General features: G+C 41.1%; 1 protein-coding gene across 2 annotated transcripts in view; it reads right to left on the bottom strand.

Annotated features, from left to right (window-relative positions):
* Positions 1-16,856, bottom strand: part of CASR (calcium sensing receptor) — an 88,600-nt gene extending 71,744 nt beyond the window's left edge. Inside the window, exon 1 of one of the 2 annotated variants that reach the window (XM_025285052.3) lies at positions 16,838-16,856. The gene's annotated coding sequence lies outside the window, so the exon portion shown is untranslated. Of the gene's footprint in view, positions 1-16,192; positions 16,340-16,837 lie in introns of those variants that run through there. The other variant, XM_006073434.4, reaches the window with a different exon arrangement.
* Positions 16,857-27,166: the final 10,310 nt, after the last annotated feature.

Raw genomic sequence — 27,166 nt, 5'->3', positions numbered from 1 at the left:
TCAAGATTGCTGGGAGAAATATCAATAACCTCAGATATGCAGATGACACCACCATTATGGCAGAAAGTGAAGAGGAACTAAAAAGCCTCTTGATGAAAGTGAAAGAGGAGAGTGAAAAAATTGGCTTAAAGCTCAACATTCAGAAAACTAAGATCATGGCATCTGGTCCCATCATTTCCTGGGAAATAGATGGGGAAACAGTGGAAACAGTGTCAGACTTTATTTTTCTAGGCTCCAAAATCACTGCAGATGGTGACTGCAGCCATGAAATTAACAGATGCTTACTCCTTGGAAGGAAAGTTATGACCAACCTAGATAGCATATTAAAAGGCAGAGACATTACTTTGCCAACAAAGGTCCGTCTGGTCAAGGCTATGGTTTTTCCAGTGGTCATGTATGGATGTGAGAGTTGGACTGTGAAGAAAGCTGAGCGCCGAAGAATTGATGCTTTTGAACTATGATGTTGGAGAAGACTCCTGAGAATCCCTTGGACTGCAAGGAGATCCAACCAGTCCATTCTAAAGGAGATCAGTCCTGGGTGTTCATTGGAAGGACTGATGCTGAGGCTGAAACTCCACTACTTTGGCCACCTCATGCCAAAGAGTTGAGTCATTGTAAAAGACCCTGATGCTAGGAGGGATTGGAGGCAGGAGGAGAAGGGGATGACAGAGGATGAGATGGCTGGATGGCATCACCGACTGGATGGACATGAATTTGGGTAAGGTCCAGGAGTTGGTGATGGACAGGGAGGCCTGGTGTGCTGGGATTCATGGGGTCACAAAGAGTCGGACATGACTGAGCAACTGAACTGAACTGAACTGACTGAAACTATCATGTAAATTATCTCTAGTATGAATGACAAATTTCATAATAAGAAGCCAAGCAAAGGATGTTTGATGCTTTCATAGTAAACATTAGTAAACTAAATAAAATATGAAGTTAGTTATATAATTTACTAAGAAAAAAACTTGACTATTTTTGTTTAAAAACAAAATTTGCTAATTGTAAAATAGGCATGCAATATAAAAAAATATAAAGAAAAAATAGAAAATTAAAATTACCCAAAAAGTCCATCATCAAGAACTTCCCTTTGGTGACTCTATACAGACATGCTGCTGCTGCTGCTGCTAAGTCGCGTCAGTCATGTCCAACTCCTAGCGACCCCATGGATGGCAGCCCACAAGGCTCCTCCACCCATGGGATTTTCCAGGCAAGAGTACTGGAGTGGGGTGCCATTGCCTTCTCCGCTATACAGACATAGATGTATAATTTTACAGAAGTGGGATCGTCATATTTTCCAGTCAGCAACCTCATTTATTTATTGCTGTAAATACAGAATAATCATATTCAATGTCTTTATAGTACTTTATGGAATATATGAATCAAAATGTACATAGCTAATGATGTACTGCTGGGCATTTAAGATATTTCTTATTTTTTACTATTACAAACAACATTTCAATCAACCTAGTTTTAAACACTTCTTTTTAACACACGACAGAGATTTCTTAGGATTCATTCTCAGAGGTGGAAATGATGTATCACAAACTATTTTTTTGGGTAGTCAGGGATAATATATATATATTTTATAGAGGAAATGCTAATTAGTATTTTGTTTAGTATTTTGTTTTTCTGAGGTTAAACTGTTCCATCTACAACTTAGGTCCTAGAGAAAAAGGCAGGTGTCAGAAAACTCCACACCCCTCTCAGAAGAGTGTGTGGTGAAACTCATTTGTTTGTTTTTTTCATAAAAGAACTGAATTCCTTTTGTGGGGGATTGCTTTTAAATTATGTGAAACAATGCTTCCGGAAGGCCCAAAACAGAAGCTGAAATGATCAGACCAAGGATTACCAGCTAAATGGAGAATATAAATAGTTGAGAGACAAGGTGGGCCCTATTGAAACAGAAAAGGGAAATGCAAAGGGGCTGGTGAAGGAAGCAGCAGACAGATGGTGAGAGTGGTGAGAGAAGAAAGAAAAGCTGAGGCAAGAATGAGGGCTCTTTGCAAAGACACCTTGAGGCCTGATGGAAGGGGAGGCAGTGTGATGAGTGCAGGAGATCAGTGTGAGTCAACAGCACAGGCGGTTTGGAAGTGACTTGGTCAGAACATCAAAGCACAATGGGCCAATGAGAAAAAGTGAATGAACACTTGCACTAACCAACCCCCCTCCCACGCACCAAAAACCCCCTAAAACAACAACAACAAAACCAAGAAGACAGAATTCAGTGTCTGGAGAAATGCTTGTTTGTGGGGGAAACTGTAAATATAAAGTGGGAGCACTGGTAAATACGAACAAAGACCACACGTTCAAACAACGAGCAGCCACTTCTTTCCTAATTAAAAAATAAACAAATAAATACAAAATTAAAAAACCTCAATGTCAATTTAAAAAGTAATTATTATACACAAAAAAAAAGATACAAGAAAATAAAAAATCAGTCTTAATTCTATTCGTTTAATCTCACAAACTCTTCATAGTTTTTATATATACTACATATCTGAAATCCTATAGTATGTTATTTATTACATAATGAACACATTTCTATGCCACCAAATGTTCTTTTTTTTTTCAAATAATTTATAATGACTGCTTGGTATTTCACTGTTTGTATGTATCATACTTAATTTAGCCAATTCCTTTCTGTTGGACATGGAGCCTGTTTCAAATTTTTCATATTATGAAAATCGCTGCGCTGAACTTCCTTGGTATCCCAGGTGGCTCAGTGGCCAATGCAGGAGACTCAGGAGAAGCCAGTTTGATCCCTGGGTCAGGAAGATCCCCTGAAAGTAGAAAATGGTAACCCACTCCAGTATTCTTGCCTGGAAAATTCCATGGACAGAGGACCCTGGCAGGCTACAGTCCATGGTGTTGCAAAGAGTCAGACACAACTGAGCACAGCACAGCAGAACTTCCTTAGGGTTAAATCTTTACACTTACTAATGATCATTTCCTTAGCATAACTTTAGGCATGGAAATTGTTAAACTGTAAGAACATTTTAAAACTTTTAATATGCGTTGCCAAATTGCCCTCCAGAAAGGGTGTACCCATTGACACCGTCACAGCCATGAATACGAGAGCTTTGGCAAAGTCATATTTTCTGAAGGATGGAAGAAAGTTCCCAGAAACAAAATTTTGACTATGAGCTTTTGAATCTAGCTTGTTCTACTTGCTGGCCATAGACCTCAGGCAAGTCATTTAACCTCCTAAACCTCAGTTTCCCCACTGTATTGCGATAAAACCTAACTCAAGTTTTTGACAGGCTTAAACAAAACAATATCAGATCAGATCAGATCAGTCAATCAGTCGTGTCCGACTCTTTGCAACCCCATGAATCGCAGCACGCCAGGCCTCCCTGTCCAAATGCTTAGTACCACGACTGATAACATTGTAAATCCTGAGGATACAGTCAAGGGCAGTCCTCAGAATGACTTTTATCCTAGGGTTTCACTCGGAAATCTTCCAAGAATATGGAATGAGGCTCCAAGGTGAAGGAATGGAGGTCCCAGGAGACACTGAAGGAGGGTGTCAGGATCACCCCAGAGTTGGCTCATAACCAGGGTCACAAAAAGCCTTCTGAATGAGAAACCTGACTGAATCTAAAATCATGGACTAATGGAGGTGCAGTTTAGCAGTGCAGCTCTGTGAGGCAGACACAACCAGCACTTTCATACTAATGGACAGGGAGGAAATGAAAGCATCACAGAAATCTCACCCTTCGCTACGAGGCCCAGCTGCTCAGCAGACCCTTTACAAATCTGGGGGAAATTACAAAAGGACCATTACAAGCCCTGAGACGTGTAAGCCATCAGAGTCACTTTATAATGCCACCCATACAATATCAGGAATAATGACCTCAGAAGAAAGAGGGAGGGAGAAAGCCAAGGAAGGAAAGAGGAGGAAGAGAAGGGGGAAGGGAGTGGAGGGCAAAAAAGAACCAAAGTATACAGACCAGATGAATGTGTCCCACTGTATTGGCCCCAGGAGGGTCTTGTTAAGGGGGAAGTGGCCCCAAAGATGTACAAGTTAGAAGTGGGCAGGTGAGACCTCTTGACAGATACTTGAATGAAGACAAGGATGCACAGTGAAACTGGGAAGTAAAACAAAGGACATGAGATTTGAAGAAATATGAAAGGAGAGGAAGATGTCTAGAAACCCTCAAGAAGATCCAAGGGTTAAAGGGCACTGCAGGTACTTGGCTGCCCAGTGCAGAGCCCCATGGAAAAGTGCCTTCTCATGACACTGTGGACATGAGCAAACCACCCACAACTGCACTGCAGGGAAGGGCATTAAGAAGGGTTCAACTTCACCTATTTAACACCTTATCATTGATGTGACTTGATTTTACCAAATTAGGCAGGGACATGGAGAAGGAAATGGCAACCCATTCCAGTATTCTTGCCTGGAGACTCCCAGGGACAGAGGAGCCTGGTGGGCTGCCGCCTATGGGATCGCACAGAGTCGGACATGACTGAAGTGACTTAGCAGCAGCAGCAGCAGCAGCAGCAGGCAGGGACAGGAGTAGACTGGGAGGATAGGAAAGGAGGAGAGCAGGAAGAGGGGTAAGGCAGGCAATCAGTCCCCATCACAGCTGTTCCAAGGGGGACCCAGAGATGTAAGAGACGGGCCCTTCCTTTAAGGAGTTCCAAGTCCAGATAGGAAGACAAAATCCCTTGGTATGAAAATGCAAACATATAGGCTAAATGGCCAGATAAGAATAAAAGATGTAGAGGGGTATGGGCTGTGGCAGGACAAAGCTAGGAAAGCTTCCTGGTGTAGAAGGCCTGGATGGGATCTGGATGGGGGTTGAGAAGAGGGGCATTTTATACTGCGGAACTAAGCAGCTGGGGCAGGACTGAGAAAGCATGTCACGGGAGACTTGGTGACGTGTACCACTGTTCGAAAGAGGTAGGACAGTAAAATGGAAAGTAAATTGTTCCTCTCACTCACTGGGAGTCCTAACACCTCAGTTTTCTCACCTCTGAAGTCAAGATAAGAATGTCCTTTCAGGGTTGTTGCAGGATGAAAAAATAATATGAATAGAGTACTAATACCATTACTGGCACCTGAAAAGTGTTTAGAAAGTGATAGATAAGTTCATTATATTACTACTCCTGGACATAACAACACAGCATAGAAATAAAGGGACAGGAGAATGAAAATCTAAAAAGCAAGCTGAAGATATCCAGAAATGAAAATGTTCACATTAAAAAGATGCAACATAAGGGGTGTTAAGAATTAAGGCATGGATTACAGTGGGACTACTTAATGTGTGGTCCATGGATCAGCATCACCAGCATCAGTTTGGGAGCTGTAAAAGGTGGACATTTGTCTTCTCCCCAGACTTACTAACTCAGAACTTCTAGGGGTGGAGCTCAATAATCTGCATGTTAATAATATTGTTTTTGCTGTTCAGTCACCCAGTGGTGTCCAACTCTTTGCGACCCCATGGACTGAAGCATGCCAGGCCTCCCTGTCCTTCACCATCTCCTGAAGTTTGTCCAAGTTCATGTCCATTGCATCAGTGATGCCATCCAGGCATCTGATCCACTGACGCCCTCTTCTACTTCTGTCCTCAATCTTTCCCAGCATCAGGGACTTTTCCAATGAGTCGGCTGTTTGAATCAGATGACCAAAATACTGGAGCTTCAGCTTCAGCTTCAGCATCAGCCCTTCAAACGGGTATTCAGGGTTGATTTCCCTTAAGATTGACTGGTTTGATCTCCTTTCTGTCAAAGGGACTTTCAGGAGTCTTCTCTAGCACCACAGTTCGAAGGTATCAATTCTTTGTTGCTCTGCCTTCTTTACAGTCCAGCTTTCACAATATAATATATTATTTCCAAAGGAACTTTGGAAAGAAGAGGTTAGCTCAAAGTAGATATGCCTGACTTCAGTTAGTTTTGTCCTCAAAACTAATCTTTTCACTTGTGCATGAGGGTTATTAATTTATAAAAAGAATCTTAGAGATTCTATAAGGAAAGTAACAGTATAGAAAAGAATTAATACTCAGTCTTAATTATAGTAGTAGAAAATAGCCACAGTAAGTAGAATAAAGTTATGGTAGTTTATGTTATTTAATCATGATAATTAAATTCTAAAACACCTTTATGTTTTTAGAGCTTTGAAGATTTGAGAATTGTAAACGTAAAATGATTCATTCAATTCACAAAACAACCCTTTTGTGGTAGGTACTCTTGTCATTGCCAGTGTATAGATGAGCAAAGTGAGACATGGAGAGGTATCTAAGCCTAAAGGGCTAATAACTGGCAGAGTCAGGATCTGAACCTAGGTCGTGAGACTCTAAATCCATGCTTCTAGCTGCTAGTCTGTGCTGCTTCACCCCCACCATAATTTATTTAACCTCTACGTTATTATTGGACACACAAGTTTTTTCTAGTGTTTCACTGTCATTAATAAACACTGTGAAGAACATATCTGGGTATAAGTTTTTAACCATATTTCTGATCATTTCTTTAGGATAGAAATTCAGAAACTGAAATCCTTGGTCAACCGTGATCAACAATTTAAAGGCAGTTATTTTACAGACATTACGTTATAAGAATAGCCATTTCCTCACTGCACCAGCATTATCTTTACAGTCTTAGTATTATTTTTTTTTTTTGGCTGCATCATGCAGTATGTGGGATCTTAGTTCCCTGACAAGGGATGGAACCCGCGCCTCCTGCACTGGAAGCACAGAGTCTTAACCACTGGACCACTAGGGGAGTCCTCAGTCTTGGTATTCTTGATCAACAAATTGGTATATCACTTTAAAAAAATTCTTACTTCTTTTATTAAGTAAAGTTAAAATATTTATATATGTTCACCTACTATGTGCTTTTCCTCATTTGAAAACTCTTACTATCCTTTGCTCACTTTTTTGAATCCATGGTTTTAAATTCTATGAGCTCTTTCAATATTGAAACTTTTAACCATCTGGCATACTTGCTGCAATAGTTTTTAGTTTATTTTCCTTTTAATTATGACTTTCTCTATATAAGTGTTTTAAATGTTTATGTAATAAAATCTAACAAAATTTTCCTTTATGATTTTCTGTTACTTTTTCACTTTGAAAGAACTTCCTAATTCTTGTAAAATATCCTCTGCTTTCCTCCTTCACCTCCCAAAATAGAAACTTTCCAAACCTCAAGTTTTAACTTGAGGTTACTCTTTTGAGTATATTTACAATAAGAAGGGGCGGCAGAGGGTTAGATGGTTAGATAACATCACTATCTCAATGGACATGAATTTGAGCAAACTCTGGGAGATGGTGGAGGACAGAGGAACCTGGAGTGCTGCAGTTCATGGGGGTCGCAAAGGGTTGAACATGACTTAGCAACTGAAACACAGTAACAGTAGTAAGAAGTTCTTTTTTTTTTTTTTTTTTCAGAAAGCTAAACAAGCCATGTGTGTTCATTTTTTTTTTTTTTTTTTTTTTCAGTTGGACCTCCTTTGAGTTCCACTAAACACGCACAGGACTGGGAGACAACCAGAAAATGGGAAGAGGAGAGGGCTAGCAATGGAGTCAGGAGAATTAATCAGCTCTGTCATTTACAGCTGTGCTTCCTCTGGCAAGTCACTCTACCTTGCAGTGTACTAGTTTTCTCATTTGCAAATGCAGATGATGACACCTGTCCTGCCCATCTCCCTCATTTATCTTGTGAGATATTCTGAGGATCAAATGTGTTAATGATGGAAGAGTGCTTTGTCAGTCACTGACTACTACGCCAGCCTATATATTAGACTTGTTCACTCAGTAATCTCCTCCAGTATACCAGGTAATATGCTGGATTCTGGGGTTTCAATGTTAAATAAGACATGCTGTCTGTGCTTGATGACCTTGAACAATGTGTATTAGCTCAGTTAAGTCCTTTAATAATCAATGAGGTAGATAATATTAATAACCCCAGTTTATAGATAAGGAAACTGGGACATAAAGAAGTTGAACAACTTGTCTGAAGTCACACAATCGGTAAGGTGTCGAACGGGGAGATAATCCAGGCAAATCTAACGATAGGCCCAGACTTTTAACCAATGTACTGCACTGCCTCTCCAAAGACAAGGCTGAAAATTGGCTGACAATTGCACAGAGCCAAACTTTAGCTGAAATATTTTCATTTTTAAGCGTGCAGAAAGAGAAGGGCACCTGGCTTCCTCACTACCTTCTCCTCCTGGCCTCTCAGCTGGGAAACGCTAAGGACAGAAGGGTCCCTGTGAGCAGTGGCTGTGGGTGATGAGCAGACTGGGACCCTGAGCCTGAAGGTGCTCATGAGCGGACAGACTTGTGGTCTGAAGCTGCAGTGGAGAGCCTCAGCTTGTGTGTTCCCCTCTCACCAGCTCTCTCAGATCAGCTGGCACTCCCTCCTCTCCCTGGGAACTGTCTTCCACAAAGGCTACCAGACTGGAGATCTGGGTAACACATCTGGCGTCTCTGAGTGAGTGGTGCCAACTCAGTGTCTGACGCACAACTGGAGCTCAACTGAAGCTTGTTGAACTAAACTATGTCAAATTATAGAATATTTAGAAAGACTGAAGAAATGATCATTCTTTTAACCATTAATCTCTATTATGAGCAGAAAAACAAAACTTTTTTCCCCCTCAGTATAAGCAGTTCACCATTATTAGGGGGAACAATTAGAGTCTTTTTGAGCTTGCTTCTTTTTTTCTACATGAAAAACAATTTAAATAAGAAACATGCATGTCAGGAACTCCAGCAACAAAAACATGGATGAAAGAAGTCAAATAACTCCATTTTGCTATTTGATAGTAATTTTGCTTGTGTGTATTGAAAGACTTGTTGAAAGAAGAATATCTAAAATTAGCTTCCTCTCAGCAGGTATCATATTACCTTTGCCCCCATCACTGATAAGCATTCCCTGAAGGTGGAGGAAAACAGGTTTCCAACCAGTTCCCAGGGAGGAGGGATGGTGTGTGTGTGAATCAGTCATAGATAAGAAATACATAAAAGTCAATTAATTCAGGTTACTTAAACTAAGAAATCCTTATTCATCTTACTTTTTCCGTGTAAGCCCCAGAGATGAGCTGCGGAAAAGGATACAGGCCAGGTAAGCAGCTACCAAATGCCAACCACTGTATTAAGCACTTTTCATATTTAGTCCATAAGGAAATATTACCTCAGTTTTACAGATATCAAAGGGATTTGTTGTTGTTATTAATATTTAGTCACTAAGTTGTATCCAACTCTTTTGCAACCCCACGGACTCTAGCCCACCTGGCTCTTTTGTCCATGGAATTTTCCAGGCAAGAATACTGGAATGGGTTGTCATTTTCTATTCCAAGTGATCTCCCCAGCTCAGGGATCAAACCTGCATCTCTTGTGTCTCCTGCATTGGCAGGCAGATTCTTTACCACTATGCCACCTGGGATATCCACCAGTAAAAGCTGAGGCTCACAGAGCTTAGATGCATTGCCCAAGGTCACAGAGATGGGAAGTCCACTTTTAACCAAACTCTAGACCATCCATGGCAGAGGCAGACCTTTTTTCCCCTTCATTTCACATTTTGCCACCTTACTCCTTGAAAGCGAAAGTCATTCAGCCCTGTCCGACTCTTTGTGACCCCATGGAATAGTCCATGGAATTCTCCAGGCCAGAATACCGGAGTGGGTAGCTGTTCCCTCCTCCAGGGGATCTCCCCAACCCAGGGATCAAACTGGGGTCTCCTGCATTGCAGCAGATTCTTTACCAGCTGAGCTACCAGGGAAACACCTTATTCCTTCAGTTCAGTTCAGTCACTCAGTCGTGTCCGACTCTTTGTGACCCCATGAATCACAGCACGCCAGGCCTCCCTGTCCTTCACCAACTCCTGGAGTTCACCCAAACTCATGTGTGCATCGAGTAGGTGATGCCATCCAGCCATCTCATCCTCTGTTGTCCCCTTCTCCTCCTGCCCCCAATCCCTCCCAGCATCAGAGTCTTTTCCAATGAGTCAACTCTTCACATGAGGTGGCCAAAGCATCAGTCCTTCCAATGAACACCCAGGACTGGTCTCCTTTAGAAAGGACTGGTTGGATCTCCTTGCAGTCCAAGGGACTCTCAAGAGTCTTCTCCAACACCACAGTTCAAAAGCATCAATTATTCGGTGCTCAGCTTTCTTCACAGTCCAACTCTCACATCCATACATGACTACTGAAAACACCATAGCCTTGACTAGATGGACCTTTGTTGGCAAAGTAATATCTCTGCTTTTTAATATGCTATCTAAGTTGGTCATAACTTTCCTTCCAAGGAGTAAGCGTCTTTTAATTTCATGCCTGCAATCACCATCTACAGTGATTTTGGAGCCCCCCAAAATAAAGTCTGACTCTGTTTCCACTGTTTCCCCATCTATTTCCCATGAAGTGATGGGACCAGATGCCATGATCTTCGTTTTCTGAATGTTGAGCTTTAGGCCAACTTTTTCACTCTCCTCTTTCACTTTCATCAAGAGGCTTTTTAGTTCCTCTTCACTTTCTAACCTTATTCCTTGGCCCTGCCTAATTTAAAGTCAGTGCATCTCTCTGTCTTCAAGTAATCAGACAGTTGCTCAAGCAGCTGAATCCAAAAGAAAAGAATTCAATCAGCATTCCCCAGGATCCACATTTGGAGGGAACAGGCATAAAGCTCCTAGCAACTTTTCAGTAAACACTATCATACACATCTGGATTATTTTCAGTCTTATGAATGGATGATGTGGCTACCCAAACTACACTGTATTATAAAGTGTGTGTGTGTGTGTGTGTGTGTGTGTGTGTGTGTGTGTTAGTCACTCAGACTCTGCAACCCCATGGGCTGTAGCTCACCGGGCTCCTCTGTCCATGGAACTCTTCAGGCAAGAATACTGGAGTGGGTTGCCATTCCCTTCTCCATGGGATCTTCCCAACTCAGGGATCGAATCTGGGTCTCCTGCATTGCAGGTGGATTCTTTACAGTCTGAGCCAATAGGGAAGCCTGTATTATAAGGTAGGGAGCACTTAAATCCTCTAATTCTCACTGGCTTTAATAAACATGCTTCAGCCAGAGGTTATTGGATTGTGGGAGGACACTTGAGAAAAGAGAAGGAAAAATTCAGTCATGCTAATGTCAGGCAAGAGTTGCACCAAAAGTATCAGACATAAGCAACTTTTTTTTTTTTTTTTTTTTTTTAATTTTATTTTATTTTTAAACTTTACATAACTGTATTAGATTTGCCAAATATCAAAATGAATCCGCCACAGGTTTACATGTGTTCCCCATCCTGAACCCTCCTCCCTCCTCCCTCCCCATTCCATCCCTCTGGGTCGTCCCAGTGCACCAGCCCCAAGCATCCAGTATCGTGCATCGAACCTGGACTGGCAACTCATTTCATACATGATATTTTACATGTTTCAATGCCATTCTCCCAAATCTTCCCACCCTCTCCCTCTCCCACAGAGTCCATAAGACTGTTCTATACATCAGTGTCTCTTTTGCTGTCTCGTACACAGGGTTATTGTTACCATCTTTCTAAATTCCATATATATGCGTTAGTATACTGTATTGGTGTTTTTTTCTTTCTGGCTTACTTCACTCTGTATAATAGGCTCCAGTTTCATCCACCTCATTAGAACTGCTTCAAATGTATTCTTTTTAATGGCTGAATAATACTCCATTGTGTATATGTACCACAGCTTTCTTATCCATTCATCTGCTGATGGACATCTAGGTTGTATGTGCCACTTTATGACAATGGAAAATGAATGAAGTCTAATGTTCATCCACCTGGAACTAAAAGCCTCCCAGAAATGAGAGAAAGAGAGAGAGAAAAGGAAAGAGACAGGGAGAATGAATAAGTGAAATTCATTACAGATGAACTAGACCTTCCTAATCCTATCAAAGTTATGAGATGAAAGGTGTCAAAAGGTCTCTTAAATAAAAAAGACAGCTTTTTGGGGATACCAATCATTAAGTCCTCAGCATATAAACTAAATATCTGATTCCCAGTCCTGCTTGATACCTGGCTTCCTTTTGTTTATCCTAGGAACACCTGGATGACAGTACCAAAGGATGACAGACCAGAATCCCACTGCTCTCAACTAGTAAGTAATTGAGTTCTGTGGCATCTACCTTGCAGTTGTCTCAAGCACTTGTCTCCTTTTCTTCATGGTTCAGGCCATCATCATTATCATCTGAATGGCTATAATCTCTTTAAATGATTGGTTTAGTTGCTAAGCTGTGTCTGACTCTTGCGACCCCATGGACTGTAGCTTGACAGGCTCCTCTGTCCATGGGAATTCTCCAGGAGAGAACACTGGAATGGGTTGCCATTTTCTTCTCCAGCTTTAAATGACTGCCCTGCTCCAAACTTAATCCCCTTTCACCCAGCATCCACATGCAGCCAGAATAACTGTGCTCTAAATAAAACTGCTCCCTAAGTCACTTCTTTATGTAAAACCCTCCAGTGGCTCCCTTAGCCCTAGGATAAAAAATAGCAGCCAGCAACAAGTGGGGGCATAATCTGTGCCAGGTACTCCATGACTTAACCTCAGTTCCTGTAACAACCTTATGAGAGATATACAACCTTCATTACCATTACTTATTACTAAATAAGTAATTATTATTTATTTATTACTAAGTGACTTGATCAAGACCCCACGGCTAGAAAGTGGCAGAACCAGGATGCATACCTGGGACTGTCTGACCTCAGAGCACACACTTTAACCACAATGCTATCAGTGTTCTGTGACCTGGCATGTCTGCCACTCCAGCCTCATCTCTTAATGAGCCCCTCTTTGTTCCTCATGCCTCAGCTCTTTGAGCCAGTTGCACGTCCTGGACCTTGACACTCTGTTTCATGCCTGTTTGTTCTGGCACATGAATTCCTCTTCTAGAATGCCATCTTCCCTTTGTCTATCTTTTGGAATGTCTCATCTTTCAAGATTCAGCTCAAGTATTAACTCCTCCATGAACCTTTTCCGGCAGAAATGACCACTCCTTTCCCTTGTGTATCACTGTTCTCTACTTATGCTTCCATTACAGCAACCACAATACACAGATAAATATGACTCTCTCCTCTTAGACTTCTATGAAGTCTCATCATCTTACTAATCCATCTTACCCACAGTATCTCACAGAATGCTAGGCACATTGAAGGTTCACTGTCAATGTTGAATGAATAAAAATATTTGTTTGCACATGAAATATGATGCCTGGTCAAAGCTCACCATGCCATTACATTGTGAGATTTATATTAATTTTACTTTATTGTATCAATGCAATTAGTAATTTTTTTCTTTACCTAACAACTGTATATGAAACTTGAAGAGATACATGCAGCTTTAGGGCAACTAAAATCAAAGCAGTGGATAGGAGTGGAGAGAAGACACTGTAGCTGACCTGCCGCACCTGTTTTCACCTGGGAAAGTATTCAGTGACAATAATGAGCTATCACCACACAAGCCAAATTTGGTATGGGAGTTATGCACATATCTACCTCAGCAGTGTGATGATTCACATTTGAAGCACAATGCATACATTTTATTGTGCACAATAAAATAAACTGACAGACTAAAATTAATCTAAACCTTAAATTTAAAAGCAAGAACATCAGCAATGGAAAACCACGACCAACTCAGGACAGTACAAACGATGCTGTATATCAAAGCATCTCTCCCAAATTTCAAAAATGTCAGCTCTACATCTGTACATATGCAGTACTGCAAACACTACATCTGCCTTCGTGATTGTTGTTATTGCTGTTCAGTCGACCAGTTGTATCTGACCCTTTGTGACCTCCTGGCTGCCCAGGCCTCCCTGTCCCTCACTATCTCACCAAGTTTGCCCAACTTCATGTCCACTGCATCGGTGATGCCATACAGCCACCTCATCCTCTGATGCCCTTTTCTCCTTCTGCCCCCAATTTTTCCCAGCATCCCAATGAGTTGGCTGTTTGCATTAGAAGACCAAAATAACAAAATGCCTTCTTGATTACTGGCAACCAAATGGAATTCCTAACTGATTCTGATCCTGTCTCAAAGCCACCTACACCCCCAACATTTCCATTTACTCCCGAATCTCAGCTCAAGGGAAACTTCCTTGAGAAAGCCTTCTCTGACCTCTAGGGTAGTCTATATACACCCTCAAAGACTTTTATTTCTTTCCTTGACAAAGCTTATCTTAGTTTGTAATTACATATATTCAATACTCAGTCATCTTACTACTGGTTGCCTCCCTGAAGCATCTATAAACCCCAGGAGATCAGAGACCTTGCCTGGTTTCATTTATCATCTCTCCCTCAGTGACTGGTACCTAGCCAGGCACTCTGCAAACATTTTGAATGCATAAATGAATGATGAATGGATTCCTTCACCTCTTATTTGTTTATTGCCTTGTTCTAAGAACTGTACCTGATTGCTTACCAGTCTCAAGGTGGTACTCAAACCATTCCTCTTCATTATTCCCCCACCTTACCACAAGGCTCAGTCCTTATTTTCTAATCTTCTCTCCCAATTCCCCCTTCAAAAAGGTTCTTAAAAGTGGCAGTTTCTATCCAACCTGAACTTCCTGAACTGTGTGGGGTCAAGGTCATGCAACATGAAAAAATGAACACAGCAAAGGAAAACATCGTGAAGGGAGTAGCTATTAGGTTATTTTAAATAGTCTACACAACTCCTAAAAAACCAAAACCCATTAATTCAGTAAAAATAATTTAAACCTCTTCTATTTTATGACAAAGACAAAAGTGGCTTGATTTGTTGATTTTTTTCCACTTCCAAATATTTTGTCCTTGCATAGAAAAAACCTTGGAAAGTAGTTGCTTGTGCTGGTTGTCGGCAAGCCGACTGTGTGGTTCCCAGCCACATCATCTGGGAGTCCTTCCTAAATGACAGGGTCCTGCCTCCAGATTTCTCCTCTTCAGGGTCTTGATCTGCTCCCCCCTTCTAATCCCCTAATCCCCTCTAATTCCTTCTTCTATCCCTTCCCCTTTCCTCTTGACTACCACAAAGCTATGTCTTGAGCCCCTTCACATATATAAAAATCCACCCTATTAGGTTCCTACTGATGAAAAATCCTATGCCTGTTTCTTTGCTGGTCCTGGGTGGAGGCCATGGAAGTAATGAGAGGTGTGATTGGCAAAGCTCTGCTTTCAGGAACAGGAACTAGTGGAGTGTTAGCTTTTGGAAGTCTAGAGCATTTCAGGAAATTTCCTTCATAAATTTTCATTCTACCAGACTACTTAAATTGCGTTTGGAAAGTCCAGTTTAAGGAAAATAACTGGTAGTATAAAATTCTTCAGGGACCCTTCCCCAAAGCTCCTTTCTTCAAATCTCTGGGAGAGTTAAGGCAAGCCAAAGAAATGTCCTCTTGGCAGTGGACTCACTACCCCAAGGGTTACTCTGGTGAAAGAGACGTTTAAAGAGATCAGGGGTGGGGCCAGCAAGGAACCCTAGAGATTAAGGGATGCGGGCGGCGGCGGTGACGTCATTTTCTTTGGATACTTTTTTAGGCAGGAGGTGGGATAAAGAATCAAAAGGAGGGGACGGAAGAAGTAGGGTGGAAAAAGATATGGGTTAAAAAACAAGGGGGTATAAGTAGACACAAATGCCAGTATAGGAATATCTCTTGAAGTTATATTTTTTTTTATAAACCATGTATTGAAACTACAATTTTAAAAAATAAATAGTAAAAGACTATCAAACTGGTACTTCTTGTTTCTTCCTAAGAAATATGGTGTATGGTGAAAAGGCCTGGGGACTGACACCTTAGTTTGGTGTCAGTGAGGCTAGGTCCCCAAGGCAGATGGAAGCTTGGGCCAAGTATTCTGAGAGGGGACTCATGGCCCATGAGGATGGATTCTGACACAGTAGCCTTCCATATGCATATACTCCAGAAAACTGCCTGTTCCCTGTTGACACACGGACAGGGAATACTTTCTGACCATGGTCACAGGCAGAAACAAGGCGGAGGCAGAAGACCGCACCCCACAGCCGCTTCTTGGTACGCACGCACTCCCGTGTACTAAGAGGGTAACCACTGCCGCTTCTGAGGAGCGGTAAGCCTTGGGTCCTGTAAGCTGGACCCTGACGTCCCCCGTGCCCTGAGCTCAGCGTCCCCAGGGCTGAGCTGGTCCAGTTTGCGCCCTTCGCTTAGCCCCCTGCCCGCGACCCCCAGATCCTCCATTCCGCCTCCCCACCCGAGCCCTTTCTGCCCGCCCTCCTCGCGGCCGGTGGTCCTACCTGGCGTCCCGGCCCGGGCTCCCTCACTCCAGGCAGCGCCGGCCCGTCGGCCGTGGGTCTCCACGAGGCGCGCTCAAGACGGCCCGTGGGGGCCCACTCGCGATGTCAAGGTCACTGGCTCGGAGAGGCGCCAGTCCTCGGGTCCTGCCGAAGCAGCCCCCGCAGACCCTCTGGACCGCCGCCGCGGCCCCTGCCTCGGAGCTCCGCCCCTCTGGCGCCCGCCCCCTCGGGGTCCCCATCTGCAGAGCCCAGCTCCGCTCCACTTCTCTGGCCGGGTGCTCGCTAACCCTCCACCCGGCAGCCCTGGTTCCCTCACCGGCTTCCCAGTCGTGCTGAGCTGAGTCCCCGGGACCCCAGCGCCGAGGACCGCGCGTCGGGTCTGGTTCTCCCGGCCGCGGGCCACGCTCTCGCCTCCTGTGCTGTTCTTTCCGGTGCTACCTTGGGGTTCTTGGACCCCAGATCCAGCTCCCCAGGTCGGAAAGAACCCCTCTTCCCTCCTTCTCCTTGGAGATGCAGAGAAGTTTAAGAGGTTGGGGGCTTACGACTCTGCCAACCTTCTCTGTACTAGAGTGCTAGAGTGGGGAGCTTTTTTTTTTTCCGATGAAAGGCCGGAGAGTCAAGGTAAAATAAATACAAATCGCGTACCAAAATTCTTACTCATTCTGCAGGACTCAGTTCTAAGCTGCAGAAACTCCTCGGTGTTTGCAGGCAGCTCCCTCCTTCCACTCTCTTGCGCAAAAGGGCACTTCGGTCCTCCCTAGGCGGAGGCAGACAGACACCTGTTGGGTGTAATTTCCTCTGCTCGACCTGACTGTGAGCTCCTAGGAGACCTCGACCGGCCGCCCCTGCTCATTCCTGTCTCCATTCCCTGGCATGGCACCTGTCACCTATCAGGGGCGTGAATACTTTATAAGTAAGTGGAAAATTAATTTCTTTTGTAGAAAGCCAGTTATTTCCTTTTATCCTCAGATAACACATACTGTTTTACGTGAGCAATTTGCTAGTCTCTATAAAGAGCCACAAGAGTTGTTATCCTCTTTGATGCAGAGGATGCATTAATTCCATTCTTGGGGAAATTTCCAGAACAAAAGATACTTATGTGTAGATGTTCATAGCAAGATCTGTTTTTACAGAATGTCATAATTTAAAAAAACCACAAAAGCAAAGAAACAAAGCCAACCTTGTCAACAATAGGAAATTGGTAAAATAAAATACTTTCATATTTTTGGGTAACTTAATGAGTTATAATGTAGTCGTTAAAATGATAAACATCAAGGCAGGAGTGCCTCAAAATGTTTTTAGAACAAGGAGGGAGTATTTATTTACTTATAAAGCTAAAAAAAAAAAGTAAAATATGAAGCAATGTGATAAAGTGTTTACAAAATAACATTAAGCCAAAAGAATAAAAAATTGCATAGTTACCATGCTTAAAAATGTCAAGTAAAGAAAAATGCAGACTTTTTTCTCAGTAGACCGGGGTTAACACTTACCTTAAGGGATTCTTGGAGCATTAAATGAGGTATTGGAGAAAATTACCTGATACTCAGCAAAAAGTTTTCTTTTTCCTGCTCAGAAGGAACAGACACTCATGCCTAGAGTCACAAATACATTGTCATCCTAGCTCAGTTCTGCTGGTTTGACCTCCTTCCGTTCAAATGTAGGGTAAGAGAAGGAGTTGAACAAATGTGGAAGCACCAGGTTAAAGTGAAAGGCAGAATCTAGTTAATAAGAATAAATGCCAAGTCCTGCCTCAGGCCCAAATCTCCAGCAGTACAAGTTCACAATGGGGGATTTGGCTCAGCAGCAGTCCACATCAAAATATCTTAGAGATTTTAGTTGACTACCAGCACAGCCTGGTCAGTGCCCAAAGGATGAATTAATTCAGCCCCAAGCTGAATGACACTGCAGTCTTAGCCTGAATTTATACTCTTCAGTCATCAATTTACAACCAGAACAAAACGTTCAAATATCCTTAAGAAAATCACTCTGAAGAGCTAGAGTTACTTCCACTTTAAAGACGAAGTTAAGGAACTGGTTAAGGTGTTTAGAATTGGGCAGCTAGGAAGTGGCAGAACTGTGATCTGAATCTGATCAGGGTGAACACTGTCCAGGTGCTTTGCTAGTGGGTCCCCGTCTGTACACCTCCCATCAGAGGTATAGGCAATGCTTTTGAGTGGTACATAGACAATGATGTTAAATAACAGTGGATCACATGGTGAAAAAAGTTATGCTGTCTTCAATTCTGTTCAACCTATAGATGTTAAGACTTTGCTGACAAAGGTCCATCTTGTCAAAGCTATGGTTTTTCCAGTAGTCATGTATGGACTTGAGAGTTAGACTATAAAGAAAGCTGAGTGCAAAAGAATTGATGCTTTTGAACTGTGGTGTTGGAGAAGACTGTTGAGAGTCTCTTGGACTGCAAGGAGATCCAACCAGTCAATCCTAAAGGAAATCAGTCCTGGATATTCATTGGAAGGACTGATGCTGAAACTGAAACTCCAATACTTTGGTCACCTGATGCAAAGAACTGACTCATTGGAAAAGACCCTGATGCTGGGGAAGATTGAAGGCAGGAGGAGATGAAAGCAGGGGATGACAGAGGATGAGATGGTTGGATGGCATCACCGACTTGATGGACATGAGTTTGAGCAAGCTCTGGGAGTTGGTGATGGACAGGGAAGCCTGGTGTGCTGCAGTCCATGGGGTCACAAAGAGTTGGACATGACTGAGCAACTAAACTGACTGATAGATGTTAAGAAAGAGGTATCATTCTATGATGCTCTTTGGGATTTCTCCTCGAAGGGAGTTAATGTAATTTACTCCAACATCAAGTCTCTTCAGTGACCAGATCCCTGGGAAGCTGATTTTAAAAAATGTCATATTCTCTGGTTGGCAGCTTCTAGCCTATTTGGTGTTTGACTTCCCACAGTATTATTCATAACAAACAGGCATCTAACCTCTGCTTCAACCCGCAGAGTGAGGGGGATGTGGTTAACACCCTTAAGGGAGCCCTTTTGAATCTTCCTAGACAGCTCTTATAGTCAGAAAGTTCTCATTTGTTTTGAACTGAAACTTGCCTCACCACACCTTGCATCCACTGATTATAACAGAGTATAAGGCATTACTTCCCAAATGTCGGGCACTTATGTACCACCTCCATGTTCTGCCCTTTTTACCATATCTATTACTGGTTCATTTAGCTCCTTAATATCGTCCTTTCAAATTACCCAATTTTCTTAGCCAAGTAATTTCACCTTAATTGGAAACTACATCACTCTGTAAGTGAAAAAGACACACCAATTAGAAAGTAGCAGCATCAGAAGGAAGAAAGAGTGATGTTAATTTCTGCTTCAGAACTGATGCCTGGCAAAAGTGTTGATCCTGAGGCAAGCTCTCTCTTTATTAGAACAAATTAGCAAATGTTTGGGAGAGAATGGATACACATATATATAGTATAGCTGAGTCCCTTCACTATTCACCTGAAACTATCACATTCTTTGTTAATCATCTATACCCCAATACAAAATAAAAAAAAATTTTTTTTAATACATGGGAAGTGAAAAAGGTCAATAGCAGTTTAAAAATTACTTTGGTGTAGGAAATTTGCTTTGCAGCCATTTAGCCTAAAATTTATAGTGTACAGACCATGTTCCGCCTGCCTTAGAGTTCTAGAATATTTTGCACATGACCTATATTAGAGGTCACCTGGGTCTATCACCTCAAAGGGCAGAGATCCTCTTAGGAGCTTCTTTGGCAGGTCAGCTGGAGAAAGAAGAACTTTCAGACGTCCCCATCAAGGAATAATGGCTACCACTCGGATAACTGCATTAAAGGAAAGCTCAACCAGTTGTCAGCTGTTTGGCTAGGAAGTTCTTTCCTGAGGCATTAGTGATGCCTTTCTTTCTCTCACGTTCCACGTCCAGTCTGTCTGCAAGTCTGTTGACTCTGATTTCCAAATACATCCAGAGTCATCTTATTTTCTCTACCTCCATCACTACCAGTTCCTCTAAGCCAGCATTATCTTATCCTTAGAAAACCTTCTAACTGGTCCGGCATCCACCCTTGCCGAGATCTCTATTCTTCACATGGTATCTGGACTGATTAATAGATTTAAAACAACTTGGATATGTCATTTCTCTGCTCAAAACTTTGTGTGCAATGGCTTCCTGTCTCATTCAGAGTAAAGCCTAGTAAAATCCATGCCCCATGGAAACCAGCATTATCTGGCTCCTGGCTATTTCTTTGACATCATCCCCTACAGTCTTTCTTGGCTCCACACACACTGGTTCCTTTACTAGTTTTTGAATGTGCCCAGCACATCCTGCCTTGAAGTCTCAGCATTTTTTCAGCCTGAAATACTCTTCTCTCTCACTTCTTTTCTCTCTAAGTGTTACCTTTGCAGAGATGCCTTCCTTTGGGATTCTTATCCTTTAAAAGCAGAGCCTCTCTTCCATCCCTCTTCATCACTATTTTTTATCCTGATTTACTATTTTTAAAAGATGTTATAAACTTTACTCATGGTTTGAGAGCAGTAAATTTGGGGTCATAGAGAGGTTAAAGCAAATCATAGCACAAAAAACAACTTAAAAATGAATATTAAATACTCTATTCTTTAAAAACACTGAAGGAATTCAGCTACTGTGAATTTCTTGTTGGCTGTCTTTCCTCCTCGGTTCCCAGTCTCCTGTTTCACTACTGTTGGGTTTTCTCACAGTGTCACTGGTAGCCCAAATTCTCTTAGTATTCTAATCCCTCTCAGGATGCTCTAAAAACTTGAGTGGGTCCTATCTCTTTTGTTCATTTTTGTTTTAATTAACTAATTTCATTAAAGTGTAACATATGTTTAGAAATATGTACAGTTTGACCAGTGCTCATACACTTTTCCATTCTCTAAACCCCGCAGAGAGTAATCACTAGCCTGACCTTTAACACCATATATTATTTATATTTCTAATGGGATCATCCTGTAAATACTCATTTATGTCTAGCTTCTTTCACTCAACAATTTGTGAGCTTCAACCACACTGTGCTTTTTTATTGCTGTGTACTATTCCATTGTGTGAACATGTCACAATTTATTGATTCATTTTACTATTGATGGGCATTTGGATTGCTCTCAGTTTTGAGCTATTACTAATAATGCTGCCATGAAATTTTTTAAAATATCAATAGAAATTTTTAATGTACAAGTATAAGAAGAGTTTTACAATAAAAAGATTTCCATCCAGTGATAATTTCTCTTTCATTTGACATCTCTAAACCATTGCTATTGCTATGTTTGGAAATATTTATGTAACTGAATTGATATAAATAATCCAAAGGAGTGCTATTTTTGATGTACAAGTGAATTTTCCTCCTAAGTTACCTTGGATAGTATTGGGTGCATTGCTTTTTATTTTTAATTGAGGATAATTACTTTCCAAAGGTATGACAAACCTAGATAGTGTATTAAAAAGCAGAAACATCATTTTGCTAACAAAGGTCTGTATAGTCAAAGCTATGGTTTTTTCCAGTAGTCATATATGGATGTGAGAGTTAGACCGTAAAGAAGTTTGAGAGCCAAAGAATTGATACTTTTGAATTGTGGTGTTGGAGAAGACTCTTGGGAGTCCCTTGAACTGCAATGAGATCAAACCAGTCAACTCTAAAGGAAATCAATCCTGAATATTCGTTGGAAGGATTGATGCTGAAGCTGAAGCTCCGATACTTTGGCCACTTGAATTGAAGAGCTGACTCACTGGAAAAGATCCTGATGTTGGTAAAGATTGAGGGCAGGAGGAAAAGGGGGCAACAGAGGATGAGATGGTCAGATAGCATCACCAACTCAATGGACATGAGTTTGAGCAAACTCTGCTGCTGCTGCTGCTGCTGCTAAGTTGCTTCAGTCATGTCTGACTCTGTGAGACCCCATAGACAACAGCCCACCAGGCTCTGCCGCCCCTGGGATTCTCCAGGCAAGAACACTGGAGTGGGTTGCCATTTCCTAGGAGATAATAAAGTACAGGGAAGCCTAGTGTGCTGCAGTCCATGGGGTCACAAAGAGTCAGACATGACTTAGCAACTGAACAGTAACAGTTGCTTTATAATGTGTTGGTTTCTGCTATAAAACAACATGCTGTTGCTGCTGCTAAGTCGCTTCAGTCGTGTCCGACTCTGTGCAACCCCATAGACGGCAGCCCACCAGGCTCCCCTGTCTCTAGGATTCTCCAGGCAAGAACACTGGAGTGGGTTGCCATTTCCTTCTCCAATGCATGAAAGTGGAAAGGGAAAGTGAAGTCGCTCAGTCGTGTCTGACTCTTCGCAACCCCATGGACTGCAGCCTACCAGGCTCCTCTGTCTATGGGATTTTCCAGGCAAGAGTACTGGAGTGGGGTGCCATTACCTTCTCCTAAAACAACATGAATCAGCTCTAAATATACATATGAAATTCTTGTTTATATCTATTCTGTTGAGCAATATATAGGAATAGAATTACTTGGTTAAAAGATTTGCATATGTTTAGTACTAGAAAATATTGCCAAAGAATTTTCCAGAGTGGTCACACCAATTTATATTTCCACCAGTAGTAAATGAGAATTCTTACTTGTCTCCTTTCTAACACTTGGTATAATCTTTTTGAAAAAAATCACTCTTTTGTATATAAAGTGATGTCTCTTTGTAGTTTTAATTTGCATTTCCCTGATAACCACAGAAGCTGTACATTTCATATGTTTACTGACTATTTAGATATTCTCTTTAGAGAGGTGTCTATATCTCCCTTCCCTCTTTTAAAAATTGGGTTATGTCTTTTTCCTTATGTATATTTGGTTTTTTTTCTGATATTCTAAGCTTATATTCTAGGCTTTTTTGTCAATTATTGATATTAAAAATATCTTTTTCAATTCTGTGGTTTGCCTTTTCACTCTGCATTGTGTCCGACTGGCCTATTTATCTATTCTTTTGCCAAAACACCACACTGTCTTATTTATCATGGCTTTACAGTAAGTCAAATAAGTGCAATCTCATACAGTAAGTTCTCTAACTTTATTTTTCTTTAAGATCATCTTGGCTACCCTTGGGCCTTTGTATTTCCGTATGCATTTTTTAGAATCAGCTTGTCAACACACACACACACACACACACTGATTTTTCATTGGGATTCCATTAAATCTCTATTACAATTTTGGAGAAAACTGACATTGTTAAAATATTTAGATTTCTAATCCACAAATACTTTTTCTTCCATTTTAAGTTTTCTTTAATTTCTCTCATAAATAATTACAGTATTTTGTGTATAAGTCATGCACATATTTTGCTAGATTATGCCTAGGTATTTGATACTTTTTGTTGCAATTGTATTTGGCATCCTTTTAAAAGTGTATTCTTAATTGTTGTTGATACCTTGTTATATTTAACGTCTTAGGATACATCACCTCATCACCTGATATACTGTGTATTTATGTCATTGTTTATCTCTCTAAAAATATAAATTATGTGAGGATAGATAATTTTGACCATTTTGATCACTTCTTTATGCCCAGTACCGTAACAGTGCCTAACACATAATAGACTTCATATGTGTTTATTGATTTGGATCAACTTATATTGAGCTGAAATCTTCTTGCAACTCATACTTCCTTCCTCCAGAACAATACGGAATAACTTTCCTTCCTCTTGTTTATGATGGGTCATCATCTATACCCAGCACTATTCCCTTCCCAAAGCCAAGTGCTTCCGTTCTTTCAGCAGTTTCTCATGACACAGCTTTTAAAGACTCTCTCATTATATTCTCTCTCTCCCCTTAGTGCATGCTCTGGTTTGCCAATATTCGTTTTTAGTCTGGGCTCCCTGAATTGATCTGATCTATATATGTGGTAGAGAAGGCAATGGCACCCCACTCCAGTACTCTTGCCCAGCAAACCCCGTGGACGGAGGAGCCTGGTGGGCTGCAGTCCATGGTGTCTCTAAGAGTCAGACACGACTGAGCAACTTCACTTTCCCTTTTCACTTTCATGCATTGGAGAAGGAAATGGCAACCCACTCCAGTGTTCTTGCCTGGAGAATCCCAGGGATGGGGGAGCCTGGTGGGCTGCCATCTATGGGGTCGCACAGAGTCGGACACGACTGAAGTGACTTAGCAGCATATATGTGGTAAATTTAGACTATTACTTGCCTGAGCTGGATCATTTTTATTTGCTGTCACAATATTGATGCATAGTAAAATTGTGGTCAAACGGTATCCCCCAGCCTGTATTTTTGAAATAAAACTCAATTATTTTAATAAATATGAAGAACTATTGCCAGAAGTGCTTACACACTGAAGCTAAAAAAGTTTAAGCTTTAGGGTCTTCTATTTGTATGACCCCTGTGAATGTAGGGAGAAGTTGGGAGTTGGGTAAAAAGATTTAGCTCTAAGGCTGGGGTGATTTCTTTATCATGCTAGTAAATATTCACTTTTTATTTTATTTCTTTATTTTTCTGCATTCACAATTTTTAAATTAAAGAAGCCCCTCCAAATTCTATAGGCTTCAGGCCCCACAAAACCTGCATCTGCTCCCATTAAACTTTAGCCTAGCATTCCAGTTCATTGAGATCATTTTGAGTCTTGATCCTATCATCAATCATATTACTAAACTCTTACATATCTAGAAAATTTGATAAACAGGTCCTCCTTTATATTATTTTAGTAACTTAAAATCTACAAACCTAGACAGTGTTAAAGACCAGGCCCTGCAGCTCTTTACTTATTTACAGCTTTGGGTGAATACCAATCTCTTTACCAAGCCTCTGTAGATATCTAGTATATACTTGCTCAATCAGCTGCAGAATTTCTGACCCTATTATTATCTAGCTCTTATTTTACCATATAAGTGACATTACTATCATGAGAAACTTGCCAACAAGGAATCTAATACCATCCTTCTTGTTATAATCCTAGTTATTCTGTAAAAACAGAAATAACATTCATTTAGTTCAACTTGGTAAATTCCATGACTCTTTATTCTAAATACTAAAAAGAAAAATTTTAATTTAAAAAAAATTTTTGCTTGAATTCGGCACCCTACCTTGTTTGTCTTTGTGTCCAGAATCCATTTGTTGCCCATTATTTGAAAATAAGGAGATTATTTGCCTTCTTTATCTATCCTTTATGGTTTCTCAGTGTTGCATACAGGGACTTTTGGATTATACCTTTAATTTTTCTACTTCATGAGAATGAGGTTTTCTGGAATTTGAGGAGTCAACCTGTTCATAGGGGTTTGGTGTCTTTATTATCTTTCTATCTACCTCAGACCTTTCTTTCCAATGTTAATTCTTCCCTTTTCTATTGGAAGTCCATTTTGATTAATTGAGAAGATAGAAGCAAACAGATCTAGAATAGTTTTGGCTTTTCTGCACCAGTAAACAACTACTTAGGCATTCTCTTGGAGGAAATTTAGTTTTCCTCTCTTTGCTCCAGTCCCAACAGAGCGTCTTTCTTGAGCCACAATCCTTTAGGAATATTAGAATCGTTAAACTTTTCAAATTTACCAGGTTCTATTGTCCTAACCCAACCTTTTGCCACAGTTTCTCATGACTCAGCACTGACAGCCTTGTTATAAATTATTTTTGAACTAGCTATTCAATTCCTTTTTCATAAAGAGTTTTAATCTCATTGGGAAAAAGAGACCACACTCATGCAAGTATCAGAGAATTAGGAAAAACCCCCACACAATGAAGTCTTTTGTTTAGCGGAACTGGCAAGAGTCCTAGGACAGACAGACTCCTCTCTTCAAAGAAGTATAATTTGCAATTTCAGACAGCTCTGTCTGGACCCAAGCTGTTGACCATCACTCTTCTCTAGCTTCCATACCCGTAAGAACATTCCTTCATGTTCCTAACTCCAGGTACTAGTCTTGATGTCACCTGTAATAATATAGGGATCAGTTGGGCCAGTGGTAGATGTGCTGAAGAGAATATACACTCTTTCCTGACCTCTGCTTCTCTTTCGTCCCTCTGATTCCACCTTTGCTTTTGTCTTTTCTCTCAAGTTTCCTCCTTTTCCAGCTTGGAGGAGAAGGGGGAGGAATTGGAGGAGCTCCCAGGTACTGGAGAGAAATGGAACTGAGCCAAAGAAGCAATTTGCAAGTTTTCTTCATCCAACTTTATGTTGGCATCAAAGGAGAACTAGCAGATAACTTTTAAAAAACCATTAGAGGAAAAATAACCTCAGGTATAAAAATTAAAATCAAAAGAAAGTTTTTTTGTAAGTGAACTTAATTTTTGTTTCAAGTGTTCATGCTTCTAGATAGCAGAAATGTAATCTTATTCAGTTCAGGCTAATGTCAGTGAGTTCAGATTTTCCATATTCCATTTACACTACCTTACAAGTTCTTGGAGTTAAATTTGTGTTTCAGGGGACATACTTAATGCTGGGGTAGTGGGACATCATTTTCTGTCTATTCTAGCATCTGCTGAGATGCTTATTCCTGATTGTTTTCTGATCATTAGTCCATGCAGATTAGCAAGGCAGTATTTTTATCCTCATTTCAAGGCCTTTTCAGATCTGACTCTCTCTTGGTTACTTCCATGTCCCTCTTGGAAAAATTTTGGAAGCTCCTATTGTATGAAACATTTGCCTGGTCAAGTGAATGCAACCGTCTCTACTCCACAGCTTCCATTCCGTATTTCATGCTAGAGAACTTTGAGTTTTTGCCACTTCTTCAAGGTTCACCCAGAAAGCAACATGCAGACCTTTCTGATCTTAGATTCTTCAACTCTGTCTGGAGTTTTTAGTGTGTCCTCTAACCAAAGGAAGTTAGCCCAGAGTAGGGAGCGGTAAGGAAGCTGGTCAATTTCTCAAGGAGACACATCAGTCTCCAACTCCCTTAATTCCTTTCCAGTCTCCTGATCCTAGCCTGAGGAATACTAATCTAGTCTGAGGTAGTAAAAGCTATCTATTGTAACATCAGGAATTCTTGCAAATTTATTTTATGACATTGGGTTGCTAATTCATCA

Source organism: Bubalus bubalis, chromosome 1 (genome assembly GCF_019923935.1).
Source record: "Bubalus bubalis isolate 160015118507 breed Murrah chromosome 1, NDDB_SH_1, whole genome shotgun sequence".
Lineage (NCBI taxonomy): Eukaryota > Metazoa > Chordata > Mammalia > Artiodactyla > Bovidae > Bubalus > Bubalus bubalis.
This window is presented reverse-complemented; position numbering and strand designations above follow the sequence as displayed.